Source organism: Doryrhamphus excisus, chromosome 6 (assembly GCF_030265055.1).
Source record: "Doryrhamphus excisus isolate RoL2022-K1 chromosome 6, RoL_Dexc_1.0, whole genome shotgun sequence".
NCBI lineage: Eukaryota > Metazoa > Chordata > Actinopteri > Syngnathiformes > Syngnathidae > Doryrhamphus > Doryrhamphus excisus.
Genome location: NC_080471.1, coordinates 20,476,468 through 20,503,528, shown reverse-complemented (window position 1 = coordinate 20,503,528; position 27,061 = coordinate 20,476,468). Strand labels below are relative to the sequence as shown.

General features: G+C 37.7%; 1 long non-coding RNA gene across 2 annotated transcripts in view; it reads left to right on the top strand.

The window, feature by feature from the left end:
- The first annotated feature begins 13,905 nt into the window (after positions 1-13,905).
- LOC131131400 (uncharacterized) overlaps positions 13,906-27,061 on the top strand; it is a 28,078-nt gene continuing 14,922 nt past the window's right edge. The window contains exons 1-3 of one of the 2 annotated variants that reach the window (XR_009130191.1): positions 13,906-14,114; positions 14,200-14,245; positions 20,227-20,271. This is a non-coding gene — a long non-coding RNA (uncharacterized LOC131131400). The remainder of the gene's footprint in view (positions 14,115-14,199; positions 14,246-20,226; positions 20,272-27,061) is intronic. The other variant, XR_009130190.1, reaches the window with a different exon arrangement.

Below are 27,061 nucleotides of genomic sequence, written 5' to 3'. Positions count from 1 at the left end.
AAAAAAAGGTCAGTAAGGATAATTCATAATGCCGCCTACAGAGAACATACTAACTCCTTATTTCTAAAATCGCAAATACTTCAACTTGCTTAATACTTGCTTACTTAAATACTTAAACTTAAACATATCACCTCCTACTTTGGTATGTGACAAAAATAAAATAAAATAAAATAAAATAAAATAAAATAAAATAAAATAAAATAAAATAAAATAAAATAAAATACAGCATGGTAACTCGTGCTATTATATAAATTGGATATTAGTCGTGCTTTCTTGACTTTATTAACGGTTAAGAAATATGGCACTTGTCGTGACTTTGTTGTTGACTTCCTTTGCAAAAAGTGAGAGAGGACAAAATGGCTGAAAAATGAATAATAAACTAAACTAAAAAGAGGATAGACTAAAAAGAGAACAAGATTTCTACAAGCCATTACCACAATCACCGATGCAAACTGATTTTTTAGAACATTTACTTTAAAGGACACTTCATATTGTGAATATACTGATTTAGTAAAACTACTATATAGACGGCACTTTGTAAAGGTTATTCAATGCATACTTTGTTTTAGCGTTTCTTCTTTTTTCAGGAAATATAGTTGTATCTGGCACCTACACTTATTGTGTGGAAATATGGGCTAATAACTATAAAAGCAATCTTCACTCACTAAATGTACTGCAAAAAAAAGGTCAGTAAGGATAATTCATAATGCCGCCTACAGAGAACATACTAACTCCTTATTTCTAAAATCGCAAATACTTCAACTTGCTTAATACTTGCTTACTTAAAATAAAATAAAATAAAATAAAATAAAATAAAATAAAATAAAATAAAATAAAATAAAATAAAATAAAATAAAATAAAATAAAATAAAATAAAATAAAATAAAATAAAATAAAATAAAATAAAATAAAATAAAATAAAATAAAATAAAATAAAATAAAATAAAATATGAAAGCAGGAAGTGAACAAATGTATGTCATATTGTATGGTCGTATCACCTCCTACTTCGGTATGTGACAAAAATGTAAAAAATGTAACAAATGTAAAAATGTAAAAAAGTAAAAAAAAAGTAAAACATTTAAAAAAAATGCAAAAAATGTAAAAATGTAAAAAATGTAAAAAAATGTAAAAAAATGTAAAAAAAAAATGTAAAAAAATGTAAAAAAATGTAAAAAAATGTAAAAATGTAAAAAATGTAAAAAATGTAAAAATTTAAAAATTCTGAAAATTTGAAAATGTAAAATGTAAAAATGTAAAAATGTAAAAATGTAAAAATGTAAAAATGTAAAAATTTAAAAATTTAAAAATTTAAAAATTTAAAAATTTAAAAATTTAAAAATTTAAAAATTTAAAAATTTAAAAATTTAAAAATTTAAAAATTTAAAAACTTCAACTACATTATGAAAGCAGGAAGTGAACAAATGTAACAGTTACTGATTGTAAAAGTACCAGATGGAGGGGTAGGATTTAATAAGCTTTGCTTCTTCCTACTCCTTTTGGACATGTGGAACTGTGAACTGATTATGTGATGCATTCAATTGTAATCTGATGCATGTTCAAATGAAATAAAACCATTACCACTACCATTACTAAAACGGGCCTTAACAAAGACAACAATGCACACTTTTGATTGACACTGTCGGCGAGGTATTCATTAAACTTTTTAGTAGTTCGCAGTGGTTGTAGAAATGCAGGTTTTAATATTTCGGTTACTGTGCTGCCTTTCCACATCACTGCACGCTACAACCAAAAACATATTATTGAATAAATCTGACCGTGTCAATCAACACTCAGCATCTTTTATCAGTAAACAAATAAAATGCTTCTGGCGGTTATGTACAATTATATGGCTGTGGTCTATTCACGCTCAATCATACACTTTTTTTTTTGATAAGATGAATAGAATTACAGCCACAAAAAAAAAAAAATCTTATGGGTTTTCACCCTCAATTAAAATAATTTCCTGAAATTACGACAGCATCTCTTCTCCACGGTGCAGATGCTTCAGCCATGCTTATGAATAAAGACATTCAATAGAAAAGGAATAGTCTGTGCATATTAATGCTATAATAGTTCATGTTGATGGGTAAACTTGTTTACAGACAGAGAATAAATTACTTGATAGAGACGTGATTGTACGCAAGTTTAGCCAATAATGACTCCTAGTGGGTGGCTGAGCTATTAGGGTAAAAATATATATCCAGTACAACATTTGGATTTTTTTTTGTTGTTGAGGTGGAACAGTTTTTTTTTTTAATCCTTGTTTTTTTTTTTGTTTTTTTTTTAAGAGGAGGCGGTAAATGAGTTCTTCGAGAGATTGCTCCTAGTTATCTGATCATAGCATCAAGTCACATGGACATGGAAGCTCACCACCTGCATTGTGTATGTGTGTGGTCAACTGTAAGTGTGTTTGTCTATGCACAACTCCATATGTGTATGTGTGTGTGTGTGTGTGTGTGTACGCTGCAAGGTTGGCCATATGCTCCTTCTCAGTGAACACAATGAATGACATAAAAGCCGTTAAGCCAAACATGGCTGCACTGGCCACTGGTTTACCTAAGACTGATAGGACCATCTGCTCAGGTGACTCCGGCTTCCCTATTGCTTGTTAATGCTACTGAACCTTATCTACCAAGGTGGGGCCTCCACTCCCACTGCTGATTAAAAACATCAGGACTTAGAGGTGCATGCAGGTGTGTACGCCTGAAATGGAAATCAGAAGGTTAAATGAGCAGGAGCCAACGCAGTTGGACTCGGATAAGGCGAATGAAGTATTGACACCTTTCTGACATGATCCACCTCAAAGGGAAATGTGAGGAAAAGCTCCATCAAGGTGCGTCCCGGGTCAATGGTGATTTTCCTCATCAGCAGGCAGCTGTTTCAGAGACAAAAACAAAATAATTACCAATCAGCTAGCAACTAGCTGATGAACATAATGGAGCATTTAACAGCTAACAAGCCCGTTATTTATCTCAGGAGATGGTGGATGGTAAAAAAATAAATACTTTTTTTTTTTAAAGGTAGAGGTAGTAAATTAGACTTAAAATGTCAAAATGGAAGAAGTGTCTCATAGAATAACTTCTAAATTATTTGAATGTAGACTAGTTGCTTTTAAGAATTTTTAACCATTTTTAGGAATTATGTTTACTCCGGTTTCCTCACATAATGGAGCATTTAACAGCTAACAAGACCGTTATTTATCTCAGGAGATGGTGGATGGTAAAAAAATAAATACTTTTTTTTAAAGGTCGAGGTAGTAAATTAGACTTAAAATGTCAAAATGGAAGAAGTGAACTTCAAAATGATTTGAATGCTTTTAAGAATTTTTAACAATTTTTATGAATTATGTTTACTCCGATTTCCTCCTACATTCCAAAAATATGCTAGGTTAATTGGTAATGGTAATGTTTTTATTTCATTTGAACATGCATCAGATTACAATTGAATGCATCACATAATCAGTTCACAGTTCCACATGTCCAAAAGGAGTAGGAAGAAGCAGAGCTTATGAAATCCTACCCCTCCATCTGGTACTTTTACAATCAGTAACTGTTACATTTGTTCATTTCCTGCTTTCCTAATATAGTAGAAGTTTTTAAATTTTTGAATTTTTGAATTTTTAAATTTTTAAATTTTTAAATTTTTAAATTTTTAAATTTTTAAATTTTTAAATTTTTAAATTTTTAAATTTTTAAATTTTTAAATTTTTAAATTTTTAAATTTTTAAATTTTTAAATTTTTAAATTTTTAAATTTTTAAATTTTTCTTTTATATGGCATATTTTTTTTATTTTTGTCAATTTTTTAAATTGTCCATAGGTATGAATGTGAGTAATTTGGAGTCGCCAATTAACCTAGCATGTTTTTGGAATGTGGGAGGAAACCGGAGTACCCGGAGAAAACCCACGCATGCACGGGGGAGAACATGCAAACTCCACACAGAGATAACCGAGGATGGAATTGAACCCTGGTCTCTTAGCTGTGAGGTCTGTGCACTAACCACTCGACCGCCGTGCAGCCAAGTCCAATACCAACAATGAACCAATATACCATAAAACTTATGGTAAAACCACTCAGAAGAAGTTTTCCAACCAAAGTGGAAGCTGTTGTAATTGCAAAGCGACGATCAACCGCTTATTTTCTTCCATTTTCACTTCCTGGAGGTGTAATTATAGGGTTTTTTTTTTTTTTTTGGTCATTCCAGTAATTCCGCTGCAGGAGCAAAAGCATCTGTTCCACAATACAGTACTACAGCAATGGAAAGATTACATTTATTTGTGTTTTTTTTTTTGGTGTTTATTTACTATAATTCATGTATTAATTTGAATTCAGGTCATTCTTATTGACATGGGTGCATTTGGTAAATGCCTTGTGACAGGATTACTACGTTCCCTAGCAGATGAAGTCTGTGCAAGATCATTCATGCATTTATCACTACAAGGCTCCTTAAGGCTGGTTCCACATTGTTTGCTTTTTCTACTGCATAGGAGGAGCACGGCGACACAGTCGCATGAAACTTTATCACATCTTCCAGCTGTTTGTTGTTTCACAGCAGTGCGGCCATTTTAAAATGTTTGCAATTCCAAAGGTACGAGTGTAAAATATCACTGCAGGAAGTGCCGCCAGGCACACGCAAAGCCATTGATTGAAGCGTGTCTTATCTGATTCCATTTCTTATTCAATTAACACTGTTTTGTTTGTTCAAATTTTAATATAACAGCAGCTTGAGCAAATTATATAAAACATCATTATAAACTCCAATCCCATTTTCCCATGAGAGACCATTGTGAATTTTAACCCACTTCCCCAGAAGAGCTTAATTCAATTCAATGATATTCCTTAAAAAATAATAATTACAAGACACTTTCCTAAAGGAGGAAAAAGATAATGAGATTATGTAGCCCTGAAAGAAGTTTGAGATGGCTCAAAACGCTCAGTTTCAGAGGGTGGTGTCAAACTGGAGGTCTGCGATGCCACAGATGGGCCGGCTTCCTTATATGGGTGTGCACTGTAGGCCAGATAAACACTCTGCCATCCCCCAAACTCTGCTTCTCTGTTTACGAGGCAAGCTCAGGCAGAAGTTATTGTAGTTGGTGATTCCCAGCAAGAGAAAAATATTTTCATCTGGTTTATTATTTGTTTTTTGTTTTATTATTTGTATTATAGTATTATTTGTTTCTTTTTAAAATTATTTTATTTATTAAATAATACATATTTTATTTTATTATAATTTTATTATAATTTTTATTTTTTAATTTTATTATTTAGTATTTATTTATTTAGTAGTTGGTGATTCAAGCAAAAGAAAAATATTTTCATATGTATTATTATTTGTTTATTTTTAAAATATTTTTATTTATTTTTATAAATAATAAATAATTTAGTTTATTTTATTATAATTTTATTTTTTTTTAAATTGTATTATTATATTGAGATAAACTCTCTGCCAACCCCCAAGCTCTGCTTCTCTGTTTACGAGGCAAGCTCAGGCAGAAGTTAATGTAGTTGGTGATTCCCAGCAAGAGAAAAATATTTTCATCTGTATCATTATTTGTTTATTTTTAAAATTATTTTTTATTCATTTTCATAAATAATAAATTATATATTTTATTATAATTTTTTAAATTTTATTATTATATTGAATATTTTCATCAATGGCATCTCACACAGGACTGTTTTAATATATGTACACTGTTGTTATATACACTATTTACAGCTGTGATCAAGCCATAGGTTTAATGCACATTTATTGCAAGGTTTATTGCACGGTTATTGTATAATATTTTTGTAGCCGTTTCTATTATGGAGTCTGACAGCTGCAGGGAGGACCTACCTGTGATATTTCTCCTTCACACACTTTAGCTGTGCCATCCTGTCACTTATGGAGCTCCTTAGTGAAGTGAGTGCGCGTTGGAGGGTGTGGGAGTGTTTGTTCATCAGAGAGGTTTATAGAGAGTTCATAGAGAGGCGGTGTCTTCATGGATGAAGCCCGGTTTTCACTGTACAGGACAGATGGTGGATCGTATGAGAGATTTGCTGAGGTCAACATTGTGGATCGAGCGGCACATGGGCAGTCAAATGTGGCATTGCAAAACCGAGCTTCAAGTGTACATTGGATTTGATTGATGGCATTTTGAATGCACAAAGATTCAGTGACTACATCCTGAGGCCCATTGTTGTACCATTCAGGCACCACCATCACTTCTGGAAACTGTAAAAGATCCCAGTTCCAGCAAACTCGGGGTGGTCTGAATCGGCATAGAACCAGCAACTTTGCACAGCCACTGAAGAGGACAAAGAACCTGATTAACCCTAAGAGAAGGGTTAGATGTGTTGCACAGCATGATGATACAAATTGTGATCACGCCAGATGCTGACTGGTTTTTCCTACCCCACTATCTCCCAGTCCAGTTCCCAATTCAGTGAAACTGCACATTTTGGCCTTTTATTGTGGCCAGCCTAATGAGGCACAGATGTTCATTCATTCATTTTCTACCGCTTATCCTCACAAGGGTCGCGGGGGTTGCTGGAGCCTATCCCAGCTGTCTTCGGGCGAGAGGCGGGGTACACCCTGGACTGGTGGCTGGCCAATCACAGAGGAGAGGAGGAGAGGAGGAGAAGAGGAGGAGGAGAGGGGAGGAGGAGATTATAGGAGAAGAGAAGAGAAGAGAAAAGAGGCGAGGAGAGGAGAGGAGGAGGAGGAGGAGAGGAGGGGGAGAGCAGAGGAGAGGAGAGGAGAGGAGAGGAGGAGGAGAGGAGAGGGGAGGGGAGGAGACGAGGAGGAGAGGAGGAGGAGAGGACAGGGGGAGGAGAGGAGGGGAGGGGAGAGGAGAGGAGAGGAGAGGAGAGGAGAGGAGAGGAGAGGAGAGGAGAGGAGAGGAGAGGAGAGGAGAGGAGAGGAGAGGAGAGGAGAGGAGAGGAGAGGAGAGGAGAGGAGAGGAGCAACATGGACAGGACTTGATGCTGTGTTCTGAGTTGTTATTATTTGTGAGTATTTATGGGCCTTGTAGGACTTCAGGAGATTTGCCACCAGCTGCTTATAATTATCACACATTTTTTGGAATGTGGGAGGAAACCGGAGTACCCGGAGAAAACCCACGCATGCACGGGGAGAACATGCAAACTCCACACAGAGATGGCCAAGGGTGGAATTGAACCCGGGTCTCCTAGCTGTGAGGTCTGCTCGCTAACCACTCGACCGCCGTACAGCCCAACAAGCAACTCGCTCACTGAAAACAAGACAGAAACAACAATGAACTTGGGAATTTGGCAATTTTAAGTGACCTAAAAACAACGGTATATTAACAAATTCTGGCTAGATGACTTGTTTATATTTGATGTATCAAGTCAATTGGAAAACGCACCGTCCTTACTCAATCCATTCCATAGTTTGATTCCACATACTGAAATGCTATGGCTTTTTAACGTAGTCCTAGCATATAAGTGTTTCAAATGTACTTCTTCCCTGAGATCATATTTCTCCTCTCTTGTAGAGAAGTATTGGATGACATTTTTAGCTAATTGGTTATTTTTAGCCTTATGCATTATTTTATCTGTTTGAAGATGAACTATATCAGCAAGTTGAAGTATTTGTGATTTTTAGAAATAAGGAGTTAGTATGTTCTCTGTAGGCGGCATTATGAATTATCCTTACTGACCTTTTTTTGCAGTACATTTAGCGAGTGAAGATTGCTTTTATAGTTATTAGCCCATATTTCCAACACAATAAGTAAGATATGGTAATATTACCATATATAGATTAGATATGTTATTGTGTATGTGATATTTAGATGGAATATTCAGTCTTGATTAGTCAAGCGGTTATTTTTGGTACTTGGGTACAAAATACTTTGGTATTTTTGGTAATTATCCGTATATGAACTGTTAATGTGGCAGAAAAATTTAAAAAGGCATTTACTTGATGCCTAAAATGGCCGACAGGAAGTGATATTGTCAAATCATGAGGCATCATTGCACCTTTGCCAGGTAACGTGCTGACCCTGAAATGCCCTGAAAAACCTTATGCATTATTTTAGCTGTTTGAAGATGAACTATATCAGCAAGTTGAAGTATTTGTGATTTTAGAAATAAGGAGTTAGTATGTTCTCTGTAGGCGGCATTATGAATTATCCTTACTGACCTTTTTTTGCAGTACATTTAGCGAGTGAAGATTGCTTTTATAGTTATTAGCCCATATTTCCAACACAATAAGTAAGATATGGTAGAACCAGAGAGCAATAAAGAGTGTGGAGTGATTTCTGATTGAGAACAAATATTGCTTTGTTCAATATTGAAATATATATGAGGTTTCCAGCTCATATTTTCATTTATTGTGATTATTTCAGTAATTTGACTATTTTATTTGCATGGAAACATACTAATGTCAAAGTCCAAGTCTAGTCACAAGTCTTTAATAGTATTTTCAAGTCGAGTCTTAGTCGGATCCACACCTCTAACGACCTTCTATGGAGAACGGCGTTTACCTCGACGACTCAGGACCAGGTGGTACGCAAATACGGTCAACATTTGCCCAGCACAGGACCTTCTCATGCGCGAGCACAAATGCCCATCTTGGACATGTTCTATCATCAATACAAATCCCACTATCACAATTGAATATCGAAAACAACCAGAATGAGTCCACGTTCAGCACGCATGTGAATAACGACCATCAGTCGTTCTAAAACCACACCTTGCTGCTCTTACTATTCACTACACTTGCTGCCATCGCCAAACAAAGAGGCTACACTTGACCTAGATGTAAGTGAAAGGAAAGTTGTTTTCCCCCCCCCTAAAAATAATACAACTAGAATCACCAAACAACCGTATGCAAAGCATTCTCATTTCAAAAGCAGCGTGCAGAACAACAGGCGTAAATAAATAAATAACACAATGGCACAATAGTACTTTTCCACAATGATTTCCTAGCCCGGCTTGTACAATGGTGCCAAAAGGGCTTTCAAATTGCGCATTTGCATCTGAAAATACACTTCTTTTCAAGCTAATCTGCTGTCACACGTAGGAAACACAGTCATTATATGACATTTGCTAAGTGACACCACTTTATATGCAGCATGTACATTTCCTTTACTCCTCATATCTCCATATGCAAATGGGACATTCTTCGTCACACATTTATTTTGGTTTCTTTTTGGCATAAAGTGCAATTAATATAATAATAAGGATACGAGTATTAAGAGAGGAGAGAGGAGAGAGGAGAGAGGACAGTGGAGAGAGGAGAGAGGAGAGAGGAGAGAGGAGAGAGGAGAGAGGAGAGAGGAGAGAGGAGAGAGGAGAGAGGAGAGAGGAGAGAGGAGAGAGGAGAGAGGAGAGAGGAGAGAGGAGAGAGGAGAGAGGAGAGAGGAGAGAGGAGAGGAGAGGACGTGATGCTGTGTTCTGAGTTGTTATTGTTTGTGAGTATTTATGGGCTTTGTAGGACTTTAGGACTTTAGAGGAGAGGAGAGGAGAGGAGGAGAGGAGAGGAGAGGTGAGAAGAGGTGAGGAGAGAAGAGGAGGAGGAGAGGAGGAGGAGAGGAGAGGTGAGAAGAGGTGAGGAGAGGAGAGGAGAGGAGGAGAGGAGAGGAGGAGGAGAGCAGGAGGAGAGGGGAGGATAGGAGAGGAGGAGAGGAGGAGAGGAGGAGCAGAGGATAGGATAGGATAGGATAGGATAGGATAGGATAGGATAGGATAGGATAGGATAGGATAGGATAGGATAGGATAGGATAGGAGGAGAGGAGAGGAGAGGAGAGGAGAAGAGAGGAGAAGAGAGGAAAGGAGGAGGAGAGGAGAGGAGAAGAGAAGAGAGGAGAAGAGAGGAGAAAAGAGGTGAGGAGGAGGAGGAGGAGGAGGAGGAGGAGAGGAGAGGAGAGGAGAGGAGAGGAGAGGAGAGGAGAGGAGAGGAGAGGAGAGGAGAGGAGAGGAGAGGAGAGGAGAGGAGGGGAGAGGAGAGGAGAGGAGAGGAGAGGAGAGGAGAGGAGAGGAGGAGCAGAGGAGGAGAAGAGAGGAGAGGAGAAGAGGAGGAGAGAGGAGAGGAGAGGAGAGGAGAGGAGAAGGAGAGGAGAGGAGAGTACCAACATGGACAGGACTTGATGCTGTGTTCTGAGTTGTTATTGTTTGTGGTATTTATGGGCTTTGTGGGACTTCAGGAGGTTTGCCACCAGCTGCTTATAATTATCCGGCTTATAGTTTTAAAGAAACTCAGATGCCAAAAGTAAATTTCTGCTACCATTTATAAAATTTCTTTATATACATCTATTTTGCTCACTTCTAAGAGAGCTCATTTTTTATTTTGCGACCCCCCCTCCCCCGCCCCCCCCCGCCCCCCCCGCCCCAGCCCCAGTTAACATCATACTTTCAGCTGCCATCAGGTTTAGTTCCCATTATGTGTGACATCTTTAATCTGATATCAGATATGATGGGACAATTAATACCAAAATATACATACTGGTCCACATAGTTATATTAAATAGTGCTTGCTGGTTGCATTGGAATGTGCCTGACACTCTGAAAAACCTGCTTTTTTTTAGGTTTTGGTGACATGTCTGCACTGTGCGCATGTCTCACAGCTGGCCAACTTTCAGCACAACTTTAGCGTGCTGTTTTGTCACGAAATTGTCACTGCACCAAGCTGAAAATGTGCACACTTCAAATGATACTTTTTGCCTTACTTTGCTTAAATGTCCTATTTTTACCCAATACTGTATCCTGAAAACTATAGCTAATATGCACTTCGGATTTACTTCTTACACTAAATTTAAAGATGAAAAAATATTTCCTGAAGCTGTACTCTAAGCATCATGGGAACTGTAGTTCCTTAAGCCATAAAGTCACTGCATCACTGTAGAATCGCAGGGTTCAAACCACGAGGACAAAGTAGCGGCTTATACATTGAAAATATCATATACCAGTCACTCCTTTTTTTAATTTGACCCATCAGTGATGATATATAGCGCCACACAGCAACAAAGCTTGCTAGCTCAGTGTGTGTGGTTAATCTTCCTTGAATAGTTTTAATCTAAAATCACCCTCAGGGTGAATCACTGGGAGTCAAATGCAGCTAGTGCATCTGCACAATAACAAGAAGCAATGGAGAAGTGTTGAATGAGCCCAGTTTATCAGGTTTCATACTTTGCACTTTATTGTACTCTTATGCAGATGTTTCCAATTTTTCATTCATTCATTCATTCATTTTCTACCGCTTTTTCCTCACGAGGGTCGCGGGGGTGCTGGAGCCTATCCCAGCTGTCTTTGGGCGGGAGGCGGGGTACACCCTGGACTGGTCGCCAGCCAATCACAGGGCACATATAGACAAACAACCATTCACACTCACATTCATACCTATGGACAATTTGGAGTCGCTAATTAACCTAGCATGTTTTTGGAATGTGGGAGGAAACCGGAGTACCCGGAGAAAACCCACGCATGCACGGGGAGAACATGCAAACTCCACACAGAGATGGCCGAGGGTGGAATTGAACCCTGGTCTCCTAGCTGTGAGGTCTGCGCACTAACCACTCGACCGCCGTGCCGCCCCGTTATTTGATTTTCATTTTATTTTTGAATTTATTACATCCAACTTGTATTACTTGTTGATAGCGGCTAGTCAGTTATTTAAGTTGATTTTGTCCATCCATCCATCCATCCTTCCATTGTCTATTCCGTGGGGGTATGCTGGAGCCTATCTCAGCTGACTCCGGACGAGAAGCGGTGTCGTTGATTTTGTAAGTGACTGTTTTTCTGGGACAAAATGTTACATTGCATATATGTATTTGTCTTATTTTGCACCAACTGTGTTTATTTGTGAAGTGGCAACACGGTAAAAGATACACATTCATTATATGAGATTTCACCCGGGAAGAGCTGCTGTCAATAGGTATCAGCAAAAACAAACAAACAAAAAAAAAAACAAGTGCAGTGCAGCTCCAATTTTATTGTGTGGTTTTTAGGGATTTGGTTTGTTATTTAAATTAATTTTTAAAATTTTGTACATCATCCACAATCTGTATATGAGACATGAGCACATATGTCTTTCTCTTTTCTGTGTGTTTAAAAGCTATAAAAATAGCTAAAAAGTAGTATAGTAGCAGTAGCTAGCCGTCTAGCAGATAGCTAGTAGGTTGTATATACACGCTGTGACCATGTAGTAACAGGTACATGCTAGTAGCTAGCCGTCTAGCAGCTAGTTAGTAGGTTGTACATACGTATATACGTACATGCTGTGACCACGTAGTAACAGGTACATGCTAGTAGCTAGCAGGTTGTACATACATGCTGTGACCATGTAGTAACAGGTACATGCTAGTAGCTAGCTGTCTAGCAGCTAGCTAGTAGGTTGTATATACATGCTGCGACCATGTAGTAAAAGGTAAATGCTAGTAGCTAGCCGTCTAGCAGGTAGCTAGTAGGTTGTATATACATGCTGTGACCATGTAGTAACAGGTACATGCTAGTATGTAGCAGCTAGCTAGTAGGTTGTATATACATGCTGTGACCATGTAGTAACAGGTACATGCTAGTAGCTAGCCATCTAGCAGCTAGCTAGTAGGTTGTACATACACGCTGTGACCATGTAGTAACAGGTACATGCTAGTAGCTAGCCGTCTAGCAGGTAGCTAGTAGGTTGTATATAGATATAATATATATATGCTGTGACCATGTAGTAACAGGTACATGCTAGTAGCTAGCAGGTTGTGCATACATGCTGTGACTATGTTTTAACAGGTACATGCTAGCAGCTAGCCGTCTAGCAGCTAACTAGTAGGTTGTACATATATACGTACATGCTGTGACCATGTAGTCACAGGTACATGCTAGTAGCTAGCCAGCTAGCAGCTAGCTAGTAGGTTGTATATATATGCTGTGACCATGTAGTAACAGGTACATGCTAGTAGCTAGCCGTCTAGCAGCTAGCTAGTAGGTTGTACATACATGCTGTGACCATGTAGTAACAGGTACATGTTAGTAGCTAGCCAGCTAGCAGCTAGCTAGTAGGTTTTATATACATGCTGCGACCATGTGGTAAAAGGTAAATGCTAGTAGCTAGCTGTCTAGCAGCTAGCTAGTAGGTTGTACATACATGCTGTGACCATGTAGTAACAGGTACATGTTAGTAGCTAGCCAGCTAGCAGCTAGCTAGTAGGTTTTATATACATGCTGCGACCATGTGGTAAAAGGTAAATGCTAGTAGCTAGCTGTCTAGCAGCTAGCTAGTAGGTTGCATACACACGCTGTGACCATGTAGTAACAGGTACATGCTAGTAGCTAGCTGTCTAGCAGCTAACTAGTAGGTTTTACATTATATACATACATGCTGTGACCATGTAGTAACAGGTACATGCTAGTAGCTAGCCGTCTAGCAGCTAGCTAGTAGGTTGTATATACATGCTGTGACCATGTAGTAACAGGTACATGCTAGTAGCTAGCATCTAGCAGCTAGCTAGTAGGTTGTACATATATAGGTACATGCTGTGACCATGTAGCAAAAGGTACATGCTACTAGCTAGCCGTCTAGCAGCTAACTAGTAGGTTGTACATATATACGTACATGCAACGTACTAGCTAGCTGCTAGCCGGCTAGTTTTTAGCAAGCTGCTAGCACTGTTATGCACGCTGCACATTATATGTAAATGGGGCATTGTTGGCACTTTTTTTTTAGCCTTTTTGGAGGAATGGGTATTTTATTTGGTTTAATATCTTACATAGGTGTTCATGTCTCAAATAAGTATTGTGATTGATGGGCAAAATTACCCTCAAAAAGTGCAATGAAGCGATGACTGTAACTTGCTTTTTATGCAAAATATTATTTTAAAAAATAATTTACAAAAGATACAAAAGAATTATATATATTTTTTTCCCTTTTCCCTAAACGCACAATTTTCTTGAGGTAATAATGCCGAGATAATTTCTCTGATATTTAAGTTGGGGTGGGGACATGGTGATGACGTCACGTCTCCTTAAAGCTCAAAGACCTCCCATTGGACGGGAGGAGGCTTTTTAAAGGAGCAGTCAGCGGAGAAGCGGAGGCTCCGGTCACCTTCAGACGGCTCTCCGGCTCACCACCCCGGCGGGACGGGACGTGAGAAGCTTCGGTGGGGGTTTGGACTCTCGTTTATCAGGTGAGATTTTAAATTCCCATTTGACGTAAACGCGCCATGGTACTGCTTTCGGTTTTTGACTGACAATCATCATGACTTGTTGTAGATGACGCGATGAAGACGAGGAGGCGTTTAAATGCAGATATCAACAGGTACGTGGAGCAACTTAAAAGTACACAGTACACAGTACACACTTGTACACGCTCCTTTGAGCCTACCAAACATGATGGCTTTATTATTGATCTAACGAACGATGCGCTCCAATTAACAATAATGGCAGCAGAGGGAATTGATTGAAGGCGAGCAGAGTTGGAACCTTCTGGTGACCTGCTATGGATTACCAGCAGCTCTTTGGGCACCCTGGGGTCACATAGAAACCCTCTTATTGAATTAATACCGCTATGTGTACAGTTGCAACGCATTAAAAAAACACACACACACAGATTTTGTGTTTTTGCAAAAGTATCCAGAATCAATGTTGTGCATGATTCCAGACATAATTCCCCATTATGGTATGGTTTTGGTTGGGATTGAAATATATGCCGATTTGAGTTCTATAAAAATGATGCGTTTACTGCTTTTAGGAGAAAAGCAGTGGAGCTTATTTAGCCTGGAGATAAGAATAAGCAAATATATTTCAGCACCGCACATGTGGACAGCTCCAGTGAGCAGGTGCATCTCAGTAAATTAGAAAGCTGGTTTATTTGAGTACTTCATTTAATTTTTTAAATAAATACAATATCATGAAAAATTGTCAAAAAATACATATTGTAAACCACTGAATGTGAAAATTAGTTAAATTAATAATATTGACATAAAGTCCTGAAATCAAACTTTTGTACAGTATTTAATTTATTTAGATAGCTGATACAATGACAATGAAATAATTACAAGGAAGTGATGACAGCCCAAAAGGTGTAAAAAATGTAGCATTTTTAACAAAGACCCAAATCACACACGGTGAAGTGGGAGCGTCTGGAAGGGTCAGAGGTGTCAACGTCGCCACCAAAAAAAAACAAAAAAAAAACACAACGTCCCACTTGCATAGGCCACACACATCCACCCACATACACACGCACACATGCATGCACCAAATGGTGTGACACAGCACCTAAAATGTGCAGCCATCGGAGACATTCTGTGCTAACAGGTGTTCAAACAGGCCGCTCAGTACGTTCTCCCAATTATTGCAATTAGATGCTGCCTGGTTACCATCACATTAATGTACAACTGCTGTGGCGGACACAAATAAGAGGATAAAACAGCAGGACAGAAAAAGGAAAAAGACTTCAGTGTTTTTAATTTTTTATTCTGGAAATTATCGCTTTTTTTTAAAATAATGTATTTTTTTAAATGGTGCATTTTAGAAGAATTGTTTTTTGTGTGTTTGCACACGCACAGCATACAGATTAGAGCGGGTGCTGCCTGTAAAGATAGCACACTGGAGTGAGAAAGTGGTAGAATGAAAGAGGGATTAACACTGCAGGTGATGGTGATTACATATTAATCTGCACGCTATTTTCATGATTAATCAATATGATTGGTGAAGCGTCAGACACCAGGGGACGGATAATAGATATATTTCTATATACACTTGTATATAGAAAAGTGTTTGCTTTAATGGTGTATATATATAATGTACTTTTATGTACAATATATGTTTATATATAGTTATTTTCAATTATAATGAATGTAAAAAAACCTGCTGTTTTATACTAAAAACCTGCTTGGGTAAATCTTAGGAATGTTCGATATTGGCCTTTTTGCTGAAAACCGATATTGTCCAACTCTCGATACCGATACCGATATGTGTAACATGACAAAAAAAAAAGTCTGATATCGATATCAACCAATATCACATTTTTATGCTGATAAAGTGGGAAAAAAAGAGGCATTTTTGTTGTTTAAGGGACCCAAGATGTTGGAACAATAAATAAATTATACTAAATAAATAATAATATGTACTTTTATGTACAATATAGGTTTATATATAGTTTTTTTCAATTATAATGAATGTAAAGAACCTGCTGTTTTATACTATAAACCTTAGGGGTGTCTGGTATTGGTCTTTTTCCCGAAAAACTATCGATACCGATATCAATATGTATAACATGACATATGTTCTGTGGTGAAATAAACACATATGTGTTGTATACAGCATTTTTTTAATATCAATGTTCATAATCGGAGAAAAAGTCTGATATCGATATCAACCGATATCACATTTTTATGCTGATAAAGTGGGAAAAAAAGAGGCAATTTTGTTGTTTAAGGGACCCGAGCTGTTGGAACAATAAATAAATTATACTAAATAAATAATAATATGTACTTTTATGTACAATATATATTTATATATAGTTGTTTTCAATTATAATGAATGTAAACAACCTGCTGTTTTATACTAAAAACCTTAGGGATATCCGATAGTGGTCTTTTTCCAGAAAACTGATTGTCCGATATTGTCCAATTCTCGATACCGATATCGATATGTATAACATGGCATATGTGCTGTAGTGGAAGAAACACATATGTGTTGCATACAGCATTTTTTTAATATCAGTGTTCATAATCGGGGAAAAAATCTGATATCGATATCAACCGATATCACATTTTTATGCTGATAAAGTGGAAAAAAAAGAGGCAATTTTGTTGTTTAAGGGACCCGAGCTGTTGGAACAATAAATAAATTATACTAAATAAATAATAATATGTACTTTTATGTACAATATATGTTTATATATAGTTTTTTTCAATTATAATGAATGTAAAAAAACTGCTGTTTTATACTAAAAACCTGTTTGGGTAAATCTTAGGAATGTTCGAAATTGGCCTTTTTGCTGAAAACCGATATGTCAATATTGTCCAACTCTCAATACCGATATCGATATGTGTAACATGACATACTATGTGCTGTGGTGGAATGAACACATATGTGTTGTATACAGCATTTTTTTAATATCAATGTTCATGATCGGGGAAAAAGTCTGATATCGATATCAACCGATATCACATTTTTATGCCGATAAAGTGAAGAAAAAGAGGCATTTTTTTTTTAAGGGACCCCAGCTGTTGGAACAATTAATAAATTATACTAAATAAATAATAATATGTACTTTTATGTACAATATATGTTTATATATAGTTTTTTTTCAATTATAATGAATGTAAAAAAAACTGCTGTTTTATACGAAAAACCTGCTTGGGTAAATCTTAGGAATGTTCGATATTGGCCTTTTTGCTGAAAACCGATATGTCAATATTGTCCAACTCTCGATACCGATATCGATATGTGTAACATGACATATGTCCCGTGGTAGAATGAACACATATACAGAATTTTTTTAATATCAATGTTCATGATAGGGGAAAAAGTCTGATATCAATATCAACCGATATCACATTTTTATGCTGATAAAGTGGAAAAAAAAGAGGCCATTTTGTTGTTTAAGGGACCCGAGCTGTTGGAACAATAAATAAATTACACTAAATAAATAATAATATGTACTTTTATGTACAATATATGTTTATATATAGTTTTTTTTTCAATTATAATAAATGTAAAGAACCTGCTGTTTTATACTAAAAACCTTAGGGATGTCTGATAGTGGTCTTTTTCCAGAAAACCGATTGTCCGATATTGTCCAACTCTCTATACCGATATCGATATGTGTAACATGACATATGTGCTGTAGTGGAATAAACATATATGTGTTGTATACAGTATTTTTTTAATATCAATGTTCATAATCGGGGAAAAAGTCTGATATCAATATCAACCGATATCACATTTTTATGCTGATTTCGGGCCGATAATAATCGGTACCAAACATTATCAGACATCCATCGTGAATTCCAAGCTTTTAAATTAATTCAACAATATGTTTATAATGTACTATAGTACGGAACCGCACTGTTTCTTATATATTGGTAACTCCATTTATCAACCGATATAATATTTTTATGCTGATTTCGGGCCGACAATAATCGGTACCAAACATTATCGGACATGCATCGTAAATTCCAAGCTTTTAAAATTAATTCAACAATATGTTTATAACGTAGTATAGTACGGAACCGCGCTGTTTCTTATATTTTGGTAACTCCATTTAGCAAAATGATGCTATTTTTATTTTAGCATTTTAGCATTTTAGCCTAAGCAGTTTTGTATGTTGTGGCCTGGAGAACGTGTTCCCCCAATGCCTCCTATTTCGTCAGCATTGCAGAGTGATTGAGCCATCATACTTAGCAGAGAGCAGAGGGCAATCACAGTGGCCACCATCTTATCAGGGGGGGTGCGAGAACCCAAAAAAAAGATAATTGGGTACCATAAAGTGTGACAGAAAAATGTTACCACGCTGAGTGTTTTTGTGTGTGTGTGTGTGTGTGTGTGTGCGTGTGCCACACGAGGTGTTTGTGGCAGCTGTCGGCCTTGTTTGAACAACAATCGCAATCAGTGGCGGCAGAAGCCGAGCGTGTGGTTGTGACAGTGCTGGTGCGCCGCTGCTGCGCCGCTGCTGCCCCGTCTTCCTCATCCTGTACTCTCAGCGGGAACAGAACGGACACTCCTTTGCCTCGGCTGTCCTGCTAAGGTTATTACAGCTTCGTAAGCTTTTTCCGCGCAACTACACGGAAAGCTTTTTGTGTGAAGTTGTTGTTTGGACAACAAAAAGTCAGGGGGACAGTGTGTTAGAGTATGTTACCGTTTTCATACCGATTTTTTTTTATATATATATATATGATTATCCATCCATTCAAACATTTTCAACAGGGCACATGAAGACGCAGACTGAGCAATAAAGTCAAGTTCAAACTCATGTAGCATATAGCTCTCAGCATATACCGTATTTTCTGGACTATAAGTCGCTCCGGAGGAAAGTCAAAGGCCAAAAATGCATAATTCGGTAGAAAAAAACATACATAAGTCGCACTGGAGTTGCATTTTTTGCACAGTGTTTCTTAATTTATTTTACAAACTATTGTATTTTCTGGACTATAAGTCGCTCCAGAGTATAAGTCGCACAAGGCCAAAAATGTATAATTAGGTAGAAAAAAACATACATAAGTTGCACTGGAGTCGCATTTTTTGCGGGTAATTTATTTTACAAACTACCGTATTTTCTGGACTATAAGTCGCTCCGGAGTATAAGTCACACAAGGCCAAAAATGCATAAATCTGTAGAAAAAAAACATACACAAGTCGAACTGGAGTTGCATTTTTGGCGGGTAATTTATTTTACAAACTACCGTATTTTCTGGACTATAAGTCGCAAAGGCCAAAAATGCATAATTCAATAGAAAAAAACATACATAAGTCGCACTGGAGTCACATTTTGTGCAGGTAATTTATTTTACATAAGTCACACTGGAGTCGCATTTTTTGCGGGTGATTTATTTTACAAACTACTGTATTTTCTGGACTATAAGTCGCTCTGGAGTATAAGTCGCACAAGGCCAAAAATGCATAATTCGGTAGAAAAAAAAACATACATAAGTCGCACTGGAGTATAAGTTGCATTTTTTTTTGCGGGTAATTTATTTTACAAACTACCGTATTGTCTGAACTATAAGTCGCTCCGGAGTATAAGTCACACTGTGATTGGCTGGCGACCAGTCCAGGGTGTACCCCGCCTCTCGCCCGAAGACAGCTGGGATAGGCGACCCTCGTGAGGATAAGCGGTAGAAAATGAATGAATGAATGAATATATTCAGGGCTGCACGGCGGTCGAGTGGTTACGCGGAGCTAGGAGACCAGGGTTCAATTCCACCCTCAGCTATCTCTGTGTGGAGTTTGCATGTTCTCCCCGTGCATGGGAGGTTTTTCTCCGATTTCTTCCCACATTCCAAAAACATGCTAGGTTAATTAGCGACTCCAAATTTTCCATAGGTATGAATGTGAGTGTGAATGGTTGTTTGTCTATATGCGCCCTGTGATTGGCTGGCGACCAGTCCAGAGTGTACCACTAGTGACCCTTGTGAGGATAAGCGGTAGAAAATGAATGAATAATTATAGCTACAATTCAGAAAAAAAGGTTAAAAACATAACATCTGATAGCGGTAGTGGTCATCTTACCTAACAATGCATCTTTGCGTATCTGGTAATGATTAACCACAACTGGTAATTTGTCTCCCACAGGGCAAGAAACACTTTGTTAGCATCTTCCTGGTGCACCTTCTCATTGTGAGTAACACACACACACACACATATTGGTTATCAAAAAAAAAGTGTTGCAGTATTATATTTTTAAGAAAGACCTTGTTCACACGTTTGCCAATATGTGCGAGTACGCTTGCAGGTGTGAGGAATGTATGCTCGAGTTATCATAAATGCGTGTGCATGTGTAATTCCATGTTGTCAGGATGACAATCCAAGGTCTTTTCAATAGCGCCCTATGCATCTGCCCCCCCCCCCATATCGTGGTCGGCATGGTTACGGGGACCACTTATCACAGAGGGTCGCAGCAGATCAAACAGGTGTGCATCTCCTCGACGACTGTTGCTAGGAACCTTTGTTGCAAAATAATACACAGGTTGTGAACAGCAGTAGGCGTGCAAAAATATTGTCTTGATTCCCCCCTCCCCCCCTCGTCCCTCTCGCCCCCCCACCCACCCACCACTTTGAGCACATTGATCGAGATCACTTCCTTGCTGTCAATGACACCTTTTTCTCTCTATTATGTGCGGACTTCGGTAAGAAAGAAAAAAAATTCTAGACGTTAAGACTTTATCAAACACTCCAAAGTCAAAATAAACGATGCAAAATCATACTGTACACATTTTATTATAACTTTTTATGGAATATTTTAGTTATGGCAAACTATATACGAGAGTAATATAAAACAAAGCTTGGATATCTGGTGTCAATCTGGCACCAATGCACAATCTAAAGTAGAGTTTGCGGCCTTTGTTTGTTTATTTATATGGGCATGAACATAAAAGGCATACTTTTAGGGGAAAAACGTTAAAATTATTAAATAAAATTTTTTTTTTCAATGAACAAAAACACATTTTTAATTTCCACCAGAATTAGAATTGAACTGATGGAGGAAATAAGCGCACAAACATCAGTTTGCCTCTTGAATATTCTGTTAAAACAATGTTATATAATAAATAATTTAGAAAAACAATAATGGTACACAAAATATATATGATGTGCACCTCCAAAATATGACTATTTGTTTATAAAAAGTGAAAAAATAAGGCATTTTTGTTGTTTAAGGGACCAGAGCTATTGGAAGAATAAATAAATAATACTAAATATTCATTCATTTTCTTTGTTTGTTTATTTATATGGGCATGAACATAAAAGGCATACTTTTAAGGGAAAAACTATAAAATTATTAAATAAAAATATTTTTTTTCAATGAACAAAAACACATTTTTAATTTCCACCAGAATTAGAATTGAACTGATGGAGGAAATAAGCGCACAAACATCAGTTTGCCTCTTGAATATTCTGTTAAAACAATGTTATATAATAAATAATTTAGAAAAACAATAATTGTACACAAAATATATATGATGTGCACCTCCAAAATATGAATATTTGTTTATAAAAAGTGAAAAAATAAAGGCATTTTTTGTTGTTTAAGGGACCCGAGCTGTTGGAAGAATAAATAAATAATACTAAATATTCATTCATTTTCTTTGTTTGTTTATTTATATGGGCATGAACATAAAAGGCATACTTTTAAGGGAAAACATTTTAAAATTATGAAATTTTTTTTTTTTTCGATGAACAAAAACACATTTTTAATTTCCAACAGAATTAGAATTGAACTGATGGAGGAAATAAGCGCACAAACATCAGTTTGCCTCTTGAATATTCTGTTAAAACAATGTTATATAATAAATCATTTAGTAAAACAATAATTGTACACAAAATATATATGATGTGCACCTCCAAAATATGACTATTTGTTTATAAAAAGTGAAAAAATTAGGCATTTTTTGTTGTTTAAGGGACCCGAGCTGTTGGAAGAATAAATAAATAAATAAATAAATAATACTAAATATTCATTCATTTTCTACCGCTTATCAATAAATCCAAATGAAGAAACCCAGTAACAGTATTTGTTTCAATATCGGTCTGCGTACATCAGCAGTGAGATCACGTTTGCTGTTGTTTACGTTAATTGCAGCCTTCACTTCTATGAAAATCTCTTCATATTTTCTCTCCATGAGCTTTGTAAAAATATGTCCTTGAGGGAAGAGTGTAACCTGGATTAAAGGCTGCGGATCGTTGTACTGAAGCGACAGAGGCCTCACGTCGGTAACAATCATGTTGAGTATGCTCTCAGTACAGACACACGCTTTGCTAATGGAACCATAAAGATAGTACAGTATGAGTGTGTATTATAGCAACAACACAAAACAACCACTCAATAATTATCTTATTTGCAGCGTTAGTTTACGGCAAGCAAGCAGCCCGAAAAGCAATACACACACATATATACACATAGTATATAAACAAATACTTCATTAGAGTAGATGTAATATGTTAGTACATTAATCCTGCCTCACTCCAATATATATATATTTAGGGCTGCACGGTGGTCAAGTGGTTAGCACGCAGACCTCACAGCTAAGACACCTGAGTTCAATCCCGCCCTCGGCCATCTCTGTGTGGAGCATGTTCTCCCCTGTGCATGTGTGGGTTTCCTCCCACATTCCAAAAACATGCTAGGTTAATTAGCGACTCCAAATTGTCCATAGGTATGAATGTGAGTGTGAATGGTTGTTTGTCTATATGTGCCCTGTGATTGGCTGGCCACCAGTCCAGGGTCTACCCTACGTCTCTCGCCCGAAGATAGAGCCAAATAGCCAAATTTAATATTCATTGTGTGGAATTTGTGCAACATTTTCTTATAAGTACATTTTTTAATATTATATATTATTATTATAGGAGACCAGGGTTCAATTCCACCCTCGGCCATCTCTGTGTGGAGTTTGCATGTTCTCCCCGTGCATGCGTGGGTTTTCTCCGGGTACTCCGGTTTCCTCAAATATTCCAAAAACATGCTAGGTTAATTAGCGACTCCAAATTGTCCATAGGTATGAATGTGAGTGTGAATGGTGGTTTGTCTATATGTGCCCTGTGATTGGCTGGCCACCAGTACAGGGTGTACCCCGCCTCTTGCCCAAAGATGGCTGGGATAGGCTCCAGCACCCACCGCAACCCTCGTGAGGATAAGCGGTAGAAAATGAATGAATGAATATATATTTACATATATACGTACATATACATATTGGGGATTATTATTGGCTTTTTTGCCCAAAAATGATATACCGATGTTGTCCAACTCTCAATTCCGGTACGGATATAAGTAATATCACATATTTCCTGGGGTGGAGTGAACACATATGTTGTTTACAATATTTTTCAGTATTTTTTTTTAATGTCAGATTTCATGATCGGGGAAAAAAAAATCTGATACGATATTGCATTTTTATGCTGATTTCGGTATCGATGATTATCGGATATATACATATAGATGTGATATTGGACGCATGTATAAATATGAAATACCAAAATAAATATTTATCAAATAAAATATTATATAAAAATTTCAAAGTGACCCCCCCCCATGAATGTCTAGGACAGAGGTCTCAAACTCAATTTACTTGTGAGCCACTGGAGCTAGGGTCTGGGTGAGACTGGGCCGCATCAGGTTTTCAAAAAAAAAAAAAAAAACGCATTTATTAAAAACAGAAAAATGAATAAATTTGGGTGGGTAGACAATTTTTTTTTTCAGATTAAAATGAACAAAGCATTATTAGAGCCCTGTAGACATGACAAAACACGACTATAGTCACATTTATACTCTTTTTATTTACAACATATTGCGCAATTGCAGGGTCTTGAGACACATGCTAACTCGCAAACTAGAGAGCTAGCGACCTAAACGGTAGCCTTCAAGTTATTTCCTTTAAACTTAAATAGCCAAAAACTTACCACTTCCACACGGATAGGGAGGATAACTATTAACAGTTATTTAACCTTTAACATGAACATTAATCAAACGTAATAATTTTTTCTGGGTACATGATACCATACAGCATCCATATCAAACTTGCGCGGGCCGCAGTAACATTAAACTTTCGTATCAAGGCGGGGGCCTCAAAGTAGTGTCCTGCGGGCCACATTTGGCCCGCGGGCCGCGTGCTTGAGACCCCTGGTTTAGATTCTGTTCCACAGATGGCGGTAATGCACACGTAAGCTGTTTGCCTTCAAGTTATTTCCTTTAAAGTTAAATAGCCAAAAACTTACCACTTCCACACGGATAGGGAGGATAACTATTAACAGTTATTTAACCTTTAACATGAACATTAATCAAACGTAATAATTTTTTCTGGGTACATGATACCATACAGCATCCATATCAAACTTGCGCGGGCCGCACTAACATTAAACTTTCATATCAAGGCGGGGGCCTCAAACTAGTGTCCTGCGGGCCACATTTGGCCCGCGGGCCGCGTGTTTGAGACCCCTGGAGAAAATGGGAGGATGCAGTCAGATACGTTTTTAGGAAGTCGTGGATAAAAGTCGTCGATGCCTCACGCTCCATTTTTTTTTAATGGTAAAAAAAAAGAGTATTTACAAGATCATTAATATTGACAGACGGCTGCTCGTCTTGTTCAGTCAGCTGTTGAGCGTACAAGTAAATCCATATTGACAAGAGCCTGTTGGGGCGTCATCAAGTGCACCCTGAGCTCATCCCGGAAGGGGGGATGTGAGAATGTAGTGTTATTCTTTCCTGGCGCTGCTTCCTCTCCCTAATTCCTCTTTCCTCTCTTGTCGTTCTTTCACCTTCTCCAGATGTCACTCGTCTCATTTCCAGTCCCTATGTAGCACCTTCTTCCCTTTCTCTCACCGTCACGCTCCTCCATTTCTCTCCTGACACTCACACCTCTCTCTCCGATTCCACCTTCTTCATCTTTCCTGCCTTACAAAGAAAGCCTCCTCCTTCTCTACTTCCTCGCAACCCCCCCGTGTCGCACAGTAACTCTCTTCCCCTCCCCGCCTCACCTCCTCTTTTGCCTCAAGCAACACAAACCCCCCCGCCCCCATCCCCACGCCCACTCTGCACCCCACCTGCTGTGCCCACTGTGTTTGACTACCCTCACCTTGCACTCCTCCTCCCCCATGATGAGCCCCTCACCTCATGCGCACGGCGCCGTTCCATTGAAAGGTCAGAGGTTTAGCGTGTTCTCTATTCTTCTTCCCCTTCAGTGATTGGCCGAGCATGAGCACAGATCACAGAGCCTTTCTCGTACCTTTGAAAAGACCGACCTCGGGGTGAAGATAGTACTGTGATGTCTTCGTACACGCGCACGCGTTGCCAACTGTCATAAAATGGTGCAAAGCGGTATTTTCATTGATGAGTACACTTTATAGAAAAACCCACCCACGAGTCCTTCAAAATATGGTATTTTCTTCTAACCTTCCTCATATTCACAAAACCTTACATGCTATTTATTTTTTATTTTTACTTTATTGACATTCACACACAATATCCAAGAATAACAGAATCGAACAAATAGCTTCTTTTCTTATCATACATTGCAGTCCTTACACAGCTTAGGTATTCATACAATAATTCAAGTCATCCTAATATAATAATATATAATATAAAAAACGTGCTTTATAAAAAATTGTTGCACAAATTCCACACAATGAATATTAAATTTGACTATTTGGATCTATCTTCGGGCGAGAGAAGCGGGGTACACCCTGGACTGGTCGCCAGCCAATCACAGGGCACATATAGACAAACAACCATTCACACTCACATTCATACCTATGGACAATTTGGAGTCAACAATTAACCTAGCATGTTTTTGGAATGTGGGAGGAAACCGGAGTACCCGGAGAAAACCCACGCATGCACGGGGAGAACATGCAAACTCCACACAGAGATGGCCGAGTGTGGAATTGAACCCTGGTCTCCTAGCTGTGAGGTCTGCGCGCTAACCACTAGTCATCCTAATATAATAATATATAATATAAAATATGTGCTTTATAAAAATGTTGCACAAATTCCATGAATATTAAATTTGACAATTTGGCTCTATTTTCGGGCGAGAGAGGCGTAGGGTACACCCTGGACTGGTCGCCAGCCAATCACAGGGCACATATAGACAAACAACCATTCACACTCACAATTAACTCGCCAATTAACCTAGCATGTTCTTGGAATGCAAAGTTCACACAGAGATGGCCGAGGGTGGAATTGAACTCGGGTCTGCGTGCTAACCACTCGGTCGCCATGCAGCCCGGTTGACAACATATAATTTAAAATCAGTTATCTTGTGGAGAATGGATTGGATTGGATTGGATGCACCCTAAGTGCTTCACAATGAAGTGAGCCCATTATTGACACACTGGTGGTGGTAAACTACATCCGTAACCACAGCTGCCCTGGGGTAGTCGGACAAAAACATCAAACATCAAACGTCAAATTCCCACCAAACATTCATTCATTCATCCTGTTTGACGAGGAAGATGGCGAAAACTATGCGGCTCATTAAATTTATTATTGGTTAATTTCAATATAACAACATTATTTCAAAGACACCTGCTTGAAACTGTAGTTTACTTTAACTTTTACTTCATTTTTACCTGAGATATCCCAATTATAACGACCAACAGAAATATTTACATAGCTTATATTGGCATCAAAATGATTTTTTTCTGCTGATACTGATATCAGCGTGAGAGTGAGACCTCATCAAACTGTATAAACTGTGAAATGTTCATTCGGGAAGATCTACTGTCAATATCGATATCAATGATACTGGTATTTGGTAATAAAGTACAAGACAATATCAATAAGAAAGCCGATATTTAGCATGTGTAATTTTTACACGTTATTACACAATGACAAGCAAGCAGTATCCAGTATTGTTCTTGTCAATGCATCTTCATGCTGGAAAATATTGAATAGTTGTAGCACTCCTCTGCAGGTAAC